Source organism: Lolium perenne, chromosome 7, assembly GCF_019359855.2.
Source record: "Lolium perenne isolate Kyuss_39 chromosome 7, Kyuss_2.0, whole genome shotgun sequence".
Taxonomy (NCBI): domain Eukaryota; kingdom Viridiplantae; phylum Streptophyta; class Magnoliopsida; order Poales; family Poaceae; genus Lolium; species Lolium perenne.
In genome coordinates, this window is record NC_067250.2 from 191,741,340 (window position 1) to 191,748,283 (window position 6,944).

The 6,944-nt window shown below is 49.2% G+C and overlaps 2 long non-coding RNA genes across 2 annotated transcripts; both read left to right on the plus strand.

The window, feature by feature from the left end:
* The first annotated feature begins 297 nt into the window (after positions 1-297).
* On the plus strand, positions 298-2,872 carry LOC127314676 (uncharacterized). Its single transcript, XR_007859808.2, has 3 exons — positions 298-525; positions 616-887; positions 1,535-2,872. It is a non-coding gene; the product is annotated as an uncharacterized lncRNA (long non-coding RNA).
* Positions 2,873-4,368: 1,496 nt separating this feature from the next.
* Positions 4,369-5,676, plus strand: LOC127314677 (uncharacterized). The gene is made up of 3 exons (XR_007859809.2): positions 4,369-4,596; positions 4,687-4,958; positions 5,606-5,676. It is a non-coding gene; the product is annotated as an uncharacterized lncRNA (long non-coding RNA).
* Positions 5,677-6,944: the final 1,268 nt, after the last annotated feature.

Consider the following 6,944-nt stretch of genomic DNA (forward strand, 5'->3'; position numbering starts at 1 on the left):
TGGCCCGCAACCCTTCCTCCCTCCTCCTCAGCCGATCCGGCCCACCTCCCTCCTTCCTTCCTCCCTCCTTGGCCCAGCCCAGCTCAGCCCATACCCCTTCGGGACGGAGAGCTACTCCTCCTGTCGCTTTCTTCCTCAGGCACGGTGGCGTGACCACCACCGCACGTGGTTGCCTCAACCTGCTCCTCCCTCCCCTCTTAAATCCCATCCGCGCAGAAGCAAACCCTAGCCTTCCCCTCTTCCTCCCCTCGGCGCCGCCAACCCTCTTCTCCTTTTCTCTTTCTCTGTGAGCACCACCGTGAGCTCCTCCACGGTGTTTCGTCGTCTCCGGCCTCCCCGCGCCAAGCCAACGCCACCGTTCGACGCGCCTTGTCCTCCTCTTCAACCTAGTGCAAGGAATCGAGCCGGCATCCAGTAAATCGAGCGTAGTTCGCCGTTCCCTTCTCCGTCTCTGGCGCGGTTTCTCGCCGATTCCGGCCGCCACGCTCTTCCCCGGCCTCCGGCGACCGCACCGTAAGCTCGCTGGTGAAGTCCTCGTTCTCCTGAGCCTCTTCCCGCTCTTCCTCCCTCTCTGGAACATCGCCCCCCTTGGTGACCGTCGTCGTTTCGCCGCAGGTGTCGACGCCGGCGAGCTCTCCGGCGACCGCCGTCAACGGCACCGCCTCCTCCTGACCCGCGCCGGCGAGGCCCACCCGGCGCACACCCGCACGCATCCGGGGAGGCCCTGCAACGCCGCTCTTTTCGTCGCCGCCCGCGGTGACCGCCCACTTCTGGAACGCGCTCCGCGTCGAACACCTCATGGGCGTGCGCGCATGGTTCGCCAGCGTGGCATCCACGTCGACCCCCTTGGCCCCACCTGTCAGCGTCCGAGGCTAGGCCCTCCTCTGGTGAGAAAACCCTCCAGATCCGATCGGATCTGGTCTTTTGCGTTCAAGCCCTGCAGCTTTCTTTTCATCAACCCGCAGTCCTTGCCTGTGACAGTTTCCAACAAAACCCCCTAGATCTCCTGGGAACTAACCCGCAGTCCTTCTCCTGTCAGTATTTTCGTTCGGGTCCTTTTTCCTAATTAAATTAATCTTGTTTTTCTATTTTAACTAATAAAAACTAATCTGCTAATAACTTTTAATTGGTAACTCAAAATTAAAAGTGTTGTATATGAATTTTGATCAGAAAAATGTGATGAACATGATTATACCATCCATGCTTGCTGTTGCATCATGAATCATATAATTTCGTGCTAGTTTGCATTACCACCTAATATGGAACATATGGAATATGTGGGATATTATATATATGTTGTCCCGGTTCCATTTAACTTTGATGTAGCACACCCCTGCCATGTTTGCTATGCTAATCCACCCTTAAATTTGTCAGTAGAAAATGCAACTCCAACCTAATTTGTTTGTCCGGGTTCCGATCCCGCTTAATTTGGATAATTGCATTGCACCATCTTGCCATGTCATGCATATCATCTTGAGCATGCTGGATCTTCTTTATCCGTAGTAGTAAGACTTGCATACGTTGTTTGTTCCAGCATTTGCTTCTTCACGGATAGGATCACGAGGTGTTGATGTGAGATACGACGAGTTCTCCGACAAGTTCTTCTGCAGCTTTCCACAGGCGAGCCCACCCCTTCACCTATTTTACTTTTACATGCTCTTTTGATCTATTGCTATCCTTATGTTGCGATTCTGTTGTGTCACGTGTCCTATCCACCTGTTACCTATATGTCCGAGATACACCTCCTCGCCCTACCTATTGTTTGTTGTTTGCCAGCTTTGCGAGTCGTAGGCGAGTTTAGGGTCTTGTTGATACCTCGAGATGTTCGGGATATCTTGTTGGGAGGTTATCACATGCTATATCTTTTGTTGGAGATAATCACACTTTACTTTATTGTTAACAACTAAAATTGTAAGCAGAGGCATCTGTGAGCCCCTTTGCGAAAGCATCGGAACTTTGACTCGCTAATGTCCCCTAGGACCCGAGTTCTTGTTATCTGTTCCGAGATTGAGCGCTCTACCCGTACGTGGGGGAGTGGGACCCCCATCACCCACTACCTTTCCTCGAGTCTGTTTATTGGGAGCCACAACCTTGGTTTTATTTGCTCATATGCACGATGCACGATTTACTTCTGTTGCCTTCGGGTGTTTATATTATGTTCTGTACTCATATCGTGGAACGATTAGCGACAGCAGGTTGTTCACACTTAGCTTAGCCGTTGGCACAAACCTCTGGGTCCGTATCGGAGTACGGCCGAACTTCGTCACGGGTAGCTTAGTGGGGTGGCTCCCCTTAAACTTTCTCTTGCATTGGGAACGGTCTTGATGTGAGACTCCACCTGTAGTAAGTGGGTTCGAGCATGCGTATGGTTACATTTGGGCAACCCCTGCAGGGTGTACATCTTATCGATAAGCCGTGTCCGCGGTTATGGACGACTTGGAATTGTATGGCTTGATCATAGAACAACTTACACCTTATACTTGTTGTTAATAATCTGATAATAACTTGTGTAGTAATATAGCATTACCACAACCGATACCTAATAAAATTTGTCCACCGTTGAGTGCCTTTTACATTGCCTCTTCGCTTTGTTGAAGGGGATATGTGTAATCGGCTGGGTTATGTTTGTGTAGTATTTATCTGTTACCTTGTGCGCTCTCTTATCTTCTCTGAGTAGACGGATGTTGTAGCGAGTCTCTATTGGATAGTAGCTTTGCTGCCGCTAAACTCCACATATAGCCGGGTGAAGTTTATACCGCCCACCAGCGAGCATAGCTGGTCTTGTCTCGCAAGTACGTGCCAATGGTACTTACCCTCGCCTTCCTTTCTTTTTGTCTCCTCCCCCTTTGTCGGCAACCGATGGCCCGACTTTGACAGTACGAGATGACGACGTTAGCAAGGTTACCCTTCCGCTTGGCACAGGGGTTATGGACGCCACTGGTTATCTTCAGGACTCTTAGTCCAATTTGTATCTTGTCCGTACTCGGACGTATTTGATCTTCTATATGATTTGGATCTTTGTATGTATCTATTTGTATCTTGACTCGTTGGAGTCGTTCTTGTAATATATATGTATCTTGTGGGCTCTATTGTAATCCTGTTGTAATGTTACCACTCGTGTTAATTCCTCTGGCATCACGTGTGTGATTCGTCGCGCACGTCGTGTCGGAGGGCGTCTCTGGATCGATATCATGCGGATTTCGGCGGGATCGCTGGGATCCTCATGGTACCGGTTCCGGGGCGTCACAAGTTGGTATCAGAGCTCAGGTTGCGGTACCCCACTAGTCCAGCCTTTAGGATAACCTTGCCAACGGTCGTTGAGTTTAGAGAGTCCAAACTATTTTCTAAAATTCGTTGGATAGTTCAGATTAGCTCTGATTTTTCTCCTTACCTCAATTCTTTCTCCTCTTATCTATGCGAGTTTTGAGTCTTCTCTCTTATCCAAGTTTTCTGAGTGTTAGGTTCCGACGCGGGTTGGACGATCTTGCCCCTCACCTATTAGGTCCGATCTTCGGAGGATCCGACAGAAGCGCATCATCAACAGCGGAAGAACGACTTCTTGTTAGTGGTGTCGACCGACCAGCATGGATCAAGAATTCTTGTTAGTGGTGTCGAGGAGATCGACACGCCGCCTGAAGACCCAATAGTTCACCTCTCTCCCCCGTACCTTGGCGTGGGATCTCGGGACGCGATCCCTTGTTAGTGGTGTCGATTGTAACGGCCCAGGGTAGGACCCCTAATAGATTTGTCTGTTCTTTTCAATTTGTGCATCATCATGCATCATATCATCCATGATTTTATTAAATAAAACTATTTTATAAACCCCCCTTGTTTCTTCCTTTAAATAAAACCCTAATCGCTCTCTTCCTCATATTACTTATTTTATAATTAATATTATGCCAACAAAGAAGTTTTTAAATATAATGTGTTTTGTTTTTATTATAATAAAATAAATATTTTGAAACCATTTTTAAAGTCCCTCTCTCACCTTTGCCTCAAACTCAAAACAGTTTTAAAAATAAAGGAGAAAAGAGAAAAACCTATCTAAACCCTAACCAGACCACCTCTCCCTGGCCCGCAACCCTTCCTCCCTCCTCCTCAGCCGATCCGGCCCACCTCCCTCCTTCCTTCCTCCCTCCTTGGCCCAGCCCAGCTCAGCCCATACCCCTTCGGGACGGAGAGCTACTCCTCCTGTCGCTTTCTTCCTCAGGCACGGTGGCGTGACCACCACCGCACGTGGTTGCCTCAACCTGCTCCTCCCTCCCCTCTTAAATCCCATCCGCGCAGAAGCAAACCCTAGCCTTCCCCTCTTCCTCCCCTCGGCGCCGCCAACCCTCTTCTCCTTTTCTCTTTCTCTGTGAGCACCACCGTGAGCTCCTCCACGGTGTTTCGTCGTCTCCGGCCTCCCCGCGCCAAGCCAACGCCACCGTTCGACGCGCCTTGTCCTCCTCTTCAACCTAGTGCAAGGAATCGAGCCGGCATCCAGTAAATCGAGCGTAGTTCGCCGTTCCCTTCTCCGTCTCTGGCGCGGTTTCTCGCCGATTCCGGCCGCCACGCTCTTCCCCGGCCTCCGGCGACCGCACCGTAAGCTCGCTGGTGAAGTCCTCGTTCTCCTGAGCCTCTTCCCGCTCTTCCTCCCTCTCTGGAACATCGCCCCCCTTGGTGACCGTCGTCGTTTCGCCGCAGGTGTCGACGCCGGCGAGCTCTCCGGCGACCGCCGTCAACGGCACCGCCTCCTCCTGACCCGCGCCGGCGAGGCCCACCCGGCGCACACCCGCACGCATCCGGGGAGGCCCTGCAACGCCGCTCTTTTCGTCGCCGCCCGCGGTGACCGCCCACTTCTGGAACGCGCTCCGCGTCGAACACCTCATGGGCGTGCGCGCATGGTTCGCCAGCGTGGCATCCACGTCGACCCCCTTGGCCCCACCTGTCAGCGTCCGAGGCTAGGCCCTCCTCTGGTGAGAAAACCCTCCAGATCCGATCGGATCTGGTCTTTTGCGTTCAAGCCCTGCAGCTTTCTTTTCATCAACCCGCAGTCCTTGCCTGTGACAGTTTCCAACAAAACCCCCTAGATCTCCTGGGAACTAACCCGCAGTCCTTCTCCTGTCAGTATTTTCGTTCGGGTCCTTTTTCCTAATTAAATTAATCTTGTTTTTCTATTTTAACTAATAAAAACTAATCTGCTAATAACTTTTAATTGGTAACTCAAAATTAAAAGTGTTGTATATGAATTTTGATCAGAAAAATGTGATGAACATGATTATACCATCCATGCTTGCTGTTGCATCATGAATCATATAATTTCGTGCTAGTTTGCATTACCACCTAATATGGAACATATGGAATATGTGGGATATTATATATATGTTGTCCCGGTTCCATTTAACTTTGATGTAGCACACCCCTGCCATGTTTGCTATGCTAATCCACCCTTAAATTTGTCAGTAGAAAATGCAACTCCAACCTAATTTGTTTGTCCGGGTTCCGATCCCGCTTAATTTGGATAATTGCATTGCACCATCTTGCCATGTCATGCATATCATCTTGAGCATGCTGGATCTTCTTTATCCGTAGTAGTAAGACTTGCATACGTTGTTTGTTCCAGCATTTGCTTCTTCACGGATAGGATCACGAGGTGTTGATGTGAGATACGACGAGTTCTCCGACAAGTTCTTCTCAGACTTTCCACAAAGTAGCCCACCCCTTCACCTATTTTACTTTTACATGCTCTTTTGATCTATTGCTATCCTTATGTTGCGATTCTGTTGTGTCACGTGTCCTATCCACCTGTTACCTATATGTCCGAGATACACCTCCTCGCCCTACCTATTGTTTGTTGTTTGCCAGCTTTGCGAGTCGTAGGCGAGTTTAGGGTCTTGTTGATACCTCGAGATGTTCGGGATATCTTGTTGGGAGGTTATCACATGCTATATCTTTTGTTGGAGATAATCACACTTTACTTTATTGTTAACAACTAAAATTGTAAGCGAGAGGCATCTCGTGAGCCCCTTTGCGAAAGCATCTAACTTTGACTCGCTAATGTCCCCTAGGACCCGAGTTCTTGTTATCTGCTTAAAGATTGAGCGCTCTACCCGTACGTGGGGAGTGGGACCCCCATCACCCACTACCTTTCCTCGAGTCTGTTTATTGGGAGCCACAACCTTGGTTTTATTTGCTCATATGCACGATGCACGATTTACTTGTTGCCTTCGGGTGTTTATATTATGTTCTCGTACTCATATCGTGGAACGATTAGCGACAGCAGGTTGTTCACACTTAGCTTAGCCGTTGGCACAAACCTCTGGTCCGTATCGGAGTACGGCCGAACTTAAATCACGGGTAGCTTAGTGGGGTGGCTCCCTTAAACTTACTCTTGCATTGGGAACGGTCTTGATGTGAGACTCCACCTGTAGTAAGTGGGTTCGAGCATGCGTATGGTTACATTTGGGCAACCCCTGCAGGGTGTACATCTTATCGATAAGCCGTGTCCGCGGTTATGGACGACTTGGAATTGTATGGCTTGATCATAGAACAACTTACACCTTATACTTGTTGTTAATAATCTGATAATAACTTGTGTAGTAATATAGCATTACCACAACCGATACCTAATAAAATTTGTCCACCGTTGAGTGCCTTTTACATTGCCTCTTCGCTTTGTTGAAGGGGAGCTGTGTAATCAGTAGGTTATGTTTGTGTAGTATTTATACGTTACCTTGTGCGCTCTCTTATCTTCTCGAGTAGACGGATGTTGTAGCGAGTCTCTATTGGATAGTAGCTTTGCTGTAGCTAAACTCCACATATAGCCGGGTGAAGTTTATACCGCCCACCGCCGAGCATAGTGGTCTTGTCTATAAGTACGTGCCAATGGTACTTACCCTCGCCTTCCTTTCTTTTTGTCTCCTCCCCTTTTGTCTAACCGATGGCCCGACTTTGACAGTCTG